Source organism: Dendropsophus ebraccatus, chromosome 14, assembly GCF_027789765.1.
Source record: "Dendropsophus ebraccatus isolate aDenEbr1 chromosome 14, aDenEbr1.pat, whole genome shotgun sequence".
NCBI classification, from domain to species: domain Eukaryota; kingdom Metazoa; phylum Chordata; class Amphibia; order Anura; family Hylidae; genus Dendropsophus; species Dendropsophus ebraccatus.
Genome location: NC_091467.1, coordinates 10426911 through 10437193, shown reverse-complemented (window position 1 = coordinate 10437193; position 10283 = coordinate 10426911). Strand labels below are relative to the sequence as shown.

General features: G+C 44.7%; 1 protein-coding gene across 1 annotated transcript in view; it reads left to right on the top strand.

Moving 5' to 3' along the window:
* Nucleotides 1-2872: 2872 nt before the first annotated feature.
* Nucleotides 2873-10283, top strand: part of LOC138772802 (agouti-signaling protein-like) — a 40795-nt gene continuing 33384 nt past the window's right edge. The window contains exon 1 of the mRNA XM_069953497.1: nucleotides 2873-2947. The gene's annotated coding sequence lies outside the window, so the exon portion shown is untranslated. The remainder of the gene's footprint in view (nucleotides 2948-10283) is intronic.

Genomic DNA, 10283 nt, shown 5'->3' with positions numbered 1-10283 from the left:
GCTATGTTCACACTACGTGAAATCGGCAATGTTGCAATCGGCAACAACGGCTGTACTTTGCACGTATATACAAATTGCCTCTCCTTCTATAGGATCCCGGCCGAAGCGTATACACATCTTATACGCTCCGGCTGGGATCCCTCGCGGTGCCGCAAACAAATGTCAGTTTTCTGCGGCCGCAATCCAGTTAATAGCAGCCGTTAAAAACCCTGTCAGTTCACACAATGAAGCGAGCGGCTCCGGCCGCTCGCTTCATAGTGTGCTATGGGGAGTTATGATGCAGGCGCGAGCTTATGTGCCCACATCAGAACACTGTGGCCGGAAAGATCATCCGGCCAGTACTGCAGTACCGGCGGGGATGATCTTTACAGAGACTGGCCGTTCCATGACCCGGCCGGGTCACGGTACGGCCGGTCTCTTATGCCATGTGAACATGACCTTAAAGTGTCTCCGTACCCACAATCTGACCCTCCCCCAACCACTTGTACCGTCAGATAGCTGCTTTTAATCCAAGATCTGTCCTGGGGTCCGTTCGGCAGGTGATGCAGTTATTGTCATAAAAACAACTTTTAATCGGGCAGCGCTGTGTCTAACGGCCGGGGCTTATATTAGTATATGCATTAGGCTGGCACAACCTCTCTGTCCTTCCTCCCCACCCTCCTCATCATTAGGAATACTCCAGACAGATTGCTTCCTATTCCCCACCTGTGGCAGCCCGGCACATGGGCTGGATCGTTAAGACACCTGTGCAAAGCTCAAACAGCAGTAAATGTTCCTGGATCATTCCTAATAACATCATTGAAATTAACTGAAACAACGGCCGTTGTTCAAACAAATAATTGACCTGTCAATTATTTGCAATCATTGTTCGGAAACAGCGGCCTCAAATAATTGACAGTTCACACGGCACACAACACACCCATATGGCGCCGCATTTCAATCGTTTTGAAATAATGTTCATCCGGCCGATAATGCTGTATCGGCCGGATGAACATGTAAAACAAAGGCCACTGGTTGCTGTTTTACATTGTGTGAACATAGCCTTAGGCTATGTTTACACAACGTAAGTGTCATATCAATCACGGCTGTTGTTGCCGATTTGCAACAATGGCCGTGATTAATATGAAACTTACTTTCAGCTGCCTTCTATGGAATCCCGGCTGGAGTGTATACACATAGGGGGAGATTTATCAAACATGGTGTAAAGTAGACTTGGCTCATGGATGTACCCGCATCAGAACTCTGCGTCGCGAAAGATCATCCGGATGGTACTGTAGTATCGGCTGGGATAATCCTTTCCGACACCGGCCGGGTCACGGAACGGCCGGTCTCTTACGCATGGCCATAACATGTACACTAAGCCAAGAGAAGCATGTTTCTGTAGAATAAAATATATCATAGGAAAATGTAGCATGGAAGGTGGTAACATCTGATAAAAATTCCCACGTGTTTCTGCCTCTTTCATCTTGTCTTGTGTTTTGTCTCTGGTGTTTTATGTTTCTCTTCATACTTGTTGGCCAATATCTTTTTATTTTTTACCGAGATATCTATGGCGCACTCTTTATCTTGCCAAAACCCAGAATCCTCAGCGTTTGACTCTTGATGGCTGGAGATGGATGGCGCCCTAGGGCTGCCTGGAAAACATGGACATAGCCTATGGCTGGCATCCATCTTCTCCAGTCAAATTCTGAGAGTTCTGGGTTTCGTAAACCCAAACTTACTGTAAATTTCCTCATTAAAACTTGATCATGTGGGTTACAGGATATATAATATAGTTGTAGAAGGCGAATGTAGTGTCCATTAGAATATGTCTCAAACAAATATGGCGGAAATGTATAATAATTTTGAAATGTCCATAGTTGAAGAGTTGTAAAGTACAGTGATGAAGCACTGTATTAGAATATCCTGCCTAGGAGGGGTTAAGTCCATCTAAATTCCACTTAACCAGAAATCTCCCTCTGTTCCCTACGGGACAACAGTGTCATAGCTATGGAAGCTGATCAGAATGGTCTGGATAAGTTAAAGCGACTCTGTACCCACAATCTGACCCCCCCAAACCCCCCAAACTCCAAGATCTGTCCTGGGGTTCGTTCGGCAGGTGATGCAGTTATTGTCCTAAAAAACAACTTTTAAACTTGCAGCCCTGTGTCAAACAGCCATGGCCTAGAGTGTCGGTGCCCTAGGATTGTCATGTCCCTCCTCCTCGCCCTCTTCACCATTAGGATTTCTCACATTCATCACCTGTCTGAACACTGCACATGTGCTGGATCGTTAAGGCATCTGTACAGTGTTCCGACAGGTGATGAATAGGAGATATTGTTCTTGGGGCATTCCTAATGATGAGGAGGGACGGAGGCCTAGGGCACGGGTACATGTCACTTCTTTCGGCGGTTACGGAATACGCCAGCCCATGGTGTCTATGGAGCCGGCGGAAAGGCGCGGACAGGGAGCGGAATTCCGCTAACATTATCCGCGAGAAATACTCAGTATGAACCCATCCTAAGGACATATCATTTTCTAAAAGTAAAAAAAGAAAATACATCAGTATTATGTAGCTCATGGCCATAATTTGCATAATCCAGCCATATTTTGGCATCAAACTGACGACCGTCCAAAAAGACTGTCAAAATAAGGCCAAAAAAGGCGTTATGTGTGAACATAGCCTGAGACTGCTTGTATGTAAATGAGTCATACGATTTACTACTACTATTACATCTACTACTACATCTGCTCCCGGATTATTTACTGGCTGCATAAAGTTGAGTGACCTAATTCATTGTGAAATTCTTGGATCGTTCAGCCTCTTCCTAATGTCTCTTACCTCCCAATAAGAGAGACCTCCCAACGTCCAAGCGTGAGAGTCGTCTGTTAGCGTTAGAGCACTTAGTATGTGCAGCAAATCCAAGCCTGAAAAGTAGACTGAGCAGGACTCACGCAAAGGTAGAAGGTATGCAGTGCTTTTATTTAGATGTAATCGGCCGTTCATCGGCCGTGATATTGTATTGCCGTGAGGTTTTTGGAATGTTATCTCATCTTTTACCTAGTTTTTGTTGTTTATTGCATATTTTATGTCTCCCATGCAAATCCTTTGCAATCCTATCGCGCGATCATAACAAGCCCCATGGCAGCTGCTGTCAACAGGAAAAGTTGAAAAGGCCGTTCAGTCGTAATTCACTCATTTTAAGATTTAATGCTTAGTAGAAATTCTCAGACTCCACATTCGAATATTTACTTATTTTACCTTCCACTTTTTTTTTTTATATTGTTCATTCCAGCTTCAAGTGCATCATTAGGCTATGTTCACACACTACCTATTTTGGCCGTCGTTTTGAGGACAAATAATGGACATTATTTCATAATGACACCAAATACGGCTGTTATTTGGCCTCAAAAACGGGCAAAAAAGTTGTGTGAACAAAGCCTTAAATAATTTTTTTTAAAATATTTTTAGATTTATTTATTTTTTTACAAAAACACCAAAGTCAGATGTACATTTAACGTATACATTTTATGGGGGGGGGGGGGGGGGGAATATATGAAAAAATGGATGCAAAAACAGATGCAATTGAATTGTGTGCAATCTGTTTGGATCCGTTTTTCCACTGAATTCCATAAAAAAAAAAAAAAGAAAGGTTAAAATGGATTTCTTTGTCCTTTTTTTTTAGCATACACAAAAAAAATATGGTTGACTGCATTTTTGTGTACGTTAAAAGTAACCATTTAAACGGACAGCAAAAACGCAAAAACCTGGCCTTAGACATGTATTATAATCCTTTTTTTTAATAATACAAATTTAGCAAAAAAGTTATAAAAAAAATAACATGAATCACATAGTAATCATCTCATACGGGACGGTCTGGACTTTTTTTTCACAAAATTTAATTTACTTATTACATTATTGGCAGTTTCCATCAGACCTTGCCTTATATCGGTGCCCAAAAATTGCCAAGTGGTTTGAATTATGAAAATCTAATTGAAAAAGTCTCTTTTATGAGAAGATTTAATAAGAGGGGGGGGGGAACACCCAGAAGAACTAAAAACAACAACAGTGGCGGAAAATGCCACATATGATATAGGAGAGCTCGCGTCCGTCTCTACTGTGAAGTTGGTGACACCTCCAGTGCTGTGTAAGAAGGCGGCTATTACCTATAGATGAAATCACAAGAAACTATTTTTTTATAGGGTTTGAATTATCGTCTCTATTGTCAACCAGATAAAGATGTTATATAGCAAAGTGGATAGGGGTCAAGACGATGAACAATAGCACGGCCGGGATTTATATGCCGAGAAGACGGGAGGATAAGTTCAAAAAGTTTAACTCTGTTCACTTGGCACATCCAATAATTGAAGACAGACTTGTCATTGGATGTAATGACCACAAGGTGAAAAAACAGTTGTTTTATGAGAACACGATCTAACATTACAGAACATCATAAAAATCTGTCCGGCGGCACAAAACCTTAGAGGTTCGAGAACGTGGATGACATAAACTGTACATCTTCCAATGCCAAAACTAGTAAATCTGCAAAAAAATATATGATAGTTTTCAAAAATTTCGTAATCGAAAATGCTAAAACATAGAGATAAAAGTCACCATCTTAGGTACAAGAATGCAAAAAGTTGGAACTATCTGCAATGGATGAAACGTGAGCAATAACACATAGTAATGAGGGAAGGCTAAGCAGTAGACGCTGTATCCTTAGATGCTGTAATAGTGCGATCATATATCTCGGGAACATATGCAAAGCAAGTAGTGAAGCCAAAGGGCGAAAGTGGGAGCTATTACTCCTATATCTCAAAAATATATCAAGTCACACTTTTTTTTAGGATTGTGAAGTTGCAAAAAGTCAAAAAGTCTATGTTTTGTTTTGTTTGAGATCCTTCAAAGCAATAACTATCGCAAGGTGCTGAAGGAGTCGAAAAGTATCAACTATTTCTAATCGTATAAAAAAAATTTCTATAAGAAAAGGGCATACCTTAAAGCGGAGGTCTCCAGCCTTTTCGAGCACATCAGCTATCCCCAAGTGTGACAGATGGTGCGAAGCTTCACTGGATATTTCTAAAGGGAAAAGTCTGTTACATATAGGACGGAGTCACATGACTCCTAGTGATAAAGAAACAATGGGGGGCCTTTGGCAGACACCTTTTTTTTTAGGTTTGTGCTACTAAAGATAGAATGGACATAAATCAGGGTAGAGTTATGGTTGCAATGGCGATGACTGTCATAAATACCAAAAGGACCCCAGTTGTTTTCTAATTGTTAAGTATGTTGAGTACAGTATACCGCAGAGCCCCCGGCCCACTGGATGTATATATGTGTATATACAGCATCACCATTCACCTCCAGGCCGCTCAGGAGCAAGGACCAAATGAATCCGAAACAAATAACAAAAAGTTTGGATTCTAATGAATCCAATGTTTTGTGATAGTTGATCCTGATCGGTGCCGATCTATGGGTCGGAATTTGTGAATTTTTTTTCAGGTCAATTGTAGAGTCTAGCGAACTTTTAAAAGTTTGGTTTGGCAGGGTTAGCCGAAATTTGAAGAAAAGTTCAGGTTCCGAAGCGAACCTTTAACGAACAGTTAAACGATTAAGCTGTTTTGGTGCAGTTCAGCAAGTTGGCCCGTCAATACTTACCTGTCTGAATGTCCCCATTGTCTTCCGCTGATTGTAGCAACCTCAACTTCCTGTCAGTTAAAGCGGCACTATCAGCAGGTTCTGCCCAATGAACCTGCTGATATGCCCCAGAAGCTCTTTACCTTATAACAGCAGGGCTGTTAATGATTCTTCGCTTCTCCTCCACATTCTGTAGTTATTCGCTAATTGCCCCTATGCTAATGAGGGGCTTAGGAGCATTTGGGGCATTGCCCGATGGCCCGGAGCACCAGCTCGGCACGCGCCACCCACTATAGATATATGAATGTGCACAGTGGGTGGCCCGGAGCAACCCCCTCGGCCCGCCCAGCACGCCCCCTCCTGTGCTGCCCAAACTGCCCCCCCGCCCCCCCCCCCCGATAGTGAGTGGCACGTGAGGGGGCGGGCTGGGCAGCACAGGAGGGGGTTGCTCCGGGATGAGGAGTCTCAGGAGTGACAGCCCACTCAGCCAATTAGTGCCCGCGGCACTGTTCCATCTCAGTCAGTGATTGAGCGGCTTGGAGGCGGTTGCGATCAGTGGGGGACACCAGAGACTCGCAGGAGAATGGTAAGTATAGCCTTTTTTTGTTTTCTATGTGTATTAAGTGTGTCCGCCATCTTTACTAACTTTGCAAAAAGTTCTGCACTTTAACAATTGAAACTTTCTGCAAAGTTTGTGACGTTCGGATTCACTCATCTCTAGTCAATTGTCACATCCTTAGTAAAAACATAATTTTCTGATTTTTTCCCCCCATATCTGGGAAACATGAATTTTTACTGTACTCGAGAGAATTTCCAGGAAAGGCGAGTTAAGATTTACGTTTTTCTTTATTTACGATTTACAATTTTCCCCTTTCCTATTCTACCAGATGTAAGACGACTGTTCACTCACACCTGATGAAGACACTATTACTAGAGCTGATTATTGTGCACAATTATTGAGGAGTAAGAGCGTGGCTAGGGCCGTACTTTACAGTGAGGCTAGGGCCGTACTTTACAGCCAGGCTAGGGATGTACTTTACAGCATGGCTAGGGCCGTACTTTACAGCGAGGCTAGGGCCTTACTTTACAGTGAGGATAGGGCCGTACTTTACAGCGAGGCTGGGGCCGTTCTTTACCGTGAGGCTAGGGCCGTACTTTACAGCCAGGCTAGGGCCGAATTTTACAGCGAGGCTAGGGACGTACTTTACAGCAAGGCTAGGGCCGAATTTTACAGCGAGGCTAGGGACGTACTTTACAGCGAGGCTAGGGCCGTACTTTACAGCGAGGCTAGGGACGTACTTTACAGCGAGGCTAAGGCCGTACTTAACAGCAAGGCTAGGGCCGTACTTTACAGCGAAGCTAGGGCCGTACTTTACAGCGAGGCTAGGGCCATACTTTACAGCGAGGCTAGGGCCGTACTTTACAGCGAGGCTAGGGCCGTACTTTACAGCGAGGCTAGGGCCATACTTTACAGCGAGGCTAGGGCCGTACTTTACAGCGAGACTAGGGACGTACTTTACAGCGAGGCTAGGACGTACTTTGCAGGGAGGCTAGGGACGTACTTTACAGCGAGGCTAGGGACGTACTTTTTAGAGAGGCTAGGGCCGTACTTTACAGCGAGGCTAGGGACATACTTTACAGCGAGGCTAGGGACGTAGTTTGCAGGGAGGCTAGGGACATACTTTTCAGAGAGGCTAGGGACGTACTTTACAGCGAGGCTAGGGCCGTACTTTACAGCGAGGCTAGGGACGTACTTTACAGCATGGCTAGGGCTGTACTTTACAGCGAGGCTAGGGCCGAATTTTACAGCGAAGCTAGGGACGTACTTTACAGCATGGCTAGGGCCGTACTTTACAGCGAGGCTGAGGATAGGGCCGTACTTTACAGCGAGGCTGGGGCCGTTCTTTACCGTGAGGCTAGGGACGTACTTTTCAGCCAGGCTAGGGCCGAATTTTACAGCGAGGCTAGGGCCGTACTTTACAGCGAGGCTAGGGCCGTACTTTACAGCGAGGCTAGGGACGTACTTTACAGCGAGGCTAAGGCCGTACTTAACAGCAAGGCTAGGGCCGTACTTTACAGCGAAGCTAGGGCCGTACTTTACAGCGAGGCTAGGGCCGTACTTTACAGCGAGGCTAGGGCCATACTTTACAGCGAGGCTAGGGCCGTACTTTACAGCGAGGCTAGGGATGTACTTTACAGCGAGGCTAGGACCATACTTTAAAGCAAGGCTAGGGCCATACTTTATAGCGAGGCTAGGGCCCTACTTTACAGCGAGGATAGGGCCATACGTTACAGCGAGGCTAGGGACGTACTTTACAGGGAGGCTAGGGACGTACTTTGCAGCAAGGCTAGGGCCGTACTTTACAGCGAGGCTAGGACCGTACTTCACAGCAAGGCTAGGGCCGTACTTTACAGCGAGGCTAGGCCCGTACTTTACAGCGAGGTTAGGGACATACTTTACAGCTAGGCTAGGGACATACTTTACAGTGAGGCTAGGCCCGTACTTTACAGCAATGCTAGGGCTGTACTTTACAGCAAGGCTAGAGCCGTACCTCAGGGCCATCTAGTACAGTCTACACTCTACTCATTCGCCAAAATGTATCAGTCTGTTTGCGATAGAGCGCTTACATGTTACATCACTAATCTGAAAATTGAAAGCTGAGCTGCGTGTGAACATACTCAGGTCCAGACCGGCAATCTGCAGGACCGGGCAGATTCCTGGTGGGTCACTGACATATGGGCACACCTTCGTTTGTCAACTTTTTGCATAAATTTAGCAGGTAAAAAATCCTTATTATTTGTATATCTCTCCATGTAATGGGGACGTGCAACTGACAAATAATGGAGGTAAAGGGAATGTTTGTGCAGCCCTGTCTCCACAATGGTACAGGGGCTATAAATGATCGCTGATCTACAGTATGAGATTGGCATTTGTTTAACCTCTTAAGGACATAGGACGTACCGGTACGTCCTATGTCCTCACTTGCACTTCAAAGCGGGGCCGCGCGGCGGCCCCGCTTTGAAGTGCCGCGATCCCGGGTGCCGCGTGTAGCCCGGGACCGCCGCTATTAGCGGGCACGGTCTGATCGCCGTGCCCGCTAATTAGCTAATCGGAGGCAGCTGTCAAAGTTGACAGCTGCCTCCGATTACCGGAGGCAACGTTTCCCTGGTGTCTAGTGGGGGAGATCGCTCCTCCGGGACCTTGTCCCGGAGGAGCGATCTCCGTTACTGATGCCGGCCGGGGATGCGTCCAAGATGGCGCCGTCCTCGGCTCGGCACTCGTTTACTTCCGGCTGCAGCAGCCGAAAGCAAACGAGTGCCGATCTCATGGATCTCTGCAGCATATCTATGCTGCAGAGATCTCAATGAGAGATCACAGTGTATATACTAGAAGTCCCCCATGGGGGCTTCTAGTATATGTGTAAAAAAAAAAAAAAAAGTGTTGTTAATAGTAAAAAGCCCCCTCCCCTAATAAAAGTCTGAATCACCCCCCTTTTCCCAGGTTTTAAATAAAAGTAAACAAATAAATAAATAAATAAACATGTTTGGTATCGCCGCGTGCGTAATCGCCCGAACTATTAATTAATCACATTCCTGATCTCGTACGGTAAACGGCGTCAGCGCAAAAAAATCCCAAAGTGCAAAATTGCGCATTTTTGGTTGCATCAAATCCAGAAAAAATGTAATAAAAAGCGATCAAAAAGACGTATATGGGCAATCAAGGTACCGATAGAAAGATCAAATCATGGCGCAAAAAATGACACCTCGCACAGCCCCATAGACCAAAGGATAAAAGCGCTATAAGCCTGGGAATGGAGCGATTTTAAGGAACGTATATTGGTTAACAACGGTTTGAATTTTTTACAGGCCATCAGATACAATATAAGTTATACATGTTATATATCGTTTTAATCGTAACGACTTGAGGAACATGCATAACAAGTCAGTTTTACCCCAGGGTGAATGGCGTAAAAACACATTTCCCCCAAATAAAAGAAATGCGTTTTTTTTTTTCAATTTCACCACACTTCGAATTTTTTTCTGGTTTCGCAGTGTACTTTATGCAAAAATTCAGCCTGTCATTGCAAAGTACAATTAGTGACGCAAAAAATAAGGGGTCATGTGGGGTTCTAGGTGGAAAAATGCAAGTGCTATGACCTTTTAAACACAAGGAGGAAAAACCGAAAACGTAAAAACGAAAATGGGCCATGTCCTTAAAGGGTTAAAGGAATAGTTCACCATAAATGTTTTTTTTTTTTTTTTTTTTAATCATCTGGTGCCAGAGATTTGTAAATTACATCTATTAAAGAATCTCAAGTCTTCCAGTACTTATCAGCTGCTGTATGTCCTGCAGGAAGAGGTGTATTATTTGCAGTCTGACACAGTGCTCTCTGCTGCCACCTCTGTCCATGTCAGGAACAGTCCGGAGCAGGAGAAGTTTTCTATGGGGATTTGCTGCTGCTCTGGACAGTTCCTGACATGGACAGAGGTGGCAGTAGAGAGCACAATATGCACATGAGTCGCTTGTAGCCATCGTGGTGTGAATCAGGTCTTAGAAACTGCTCCATCTAACTTTTTGTAATGTCTAAGGGGAAAATTTCAGTATGCTTCTTTCAAGTGAAAGGGTCGAAAGGCCCACTCCCTTTAAGCCCTCTGCTTAAGAGAC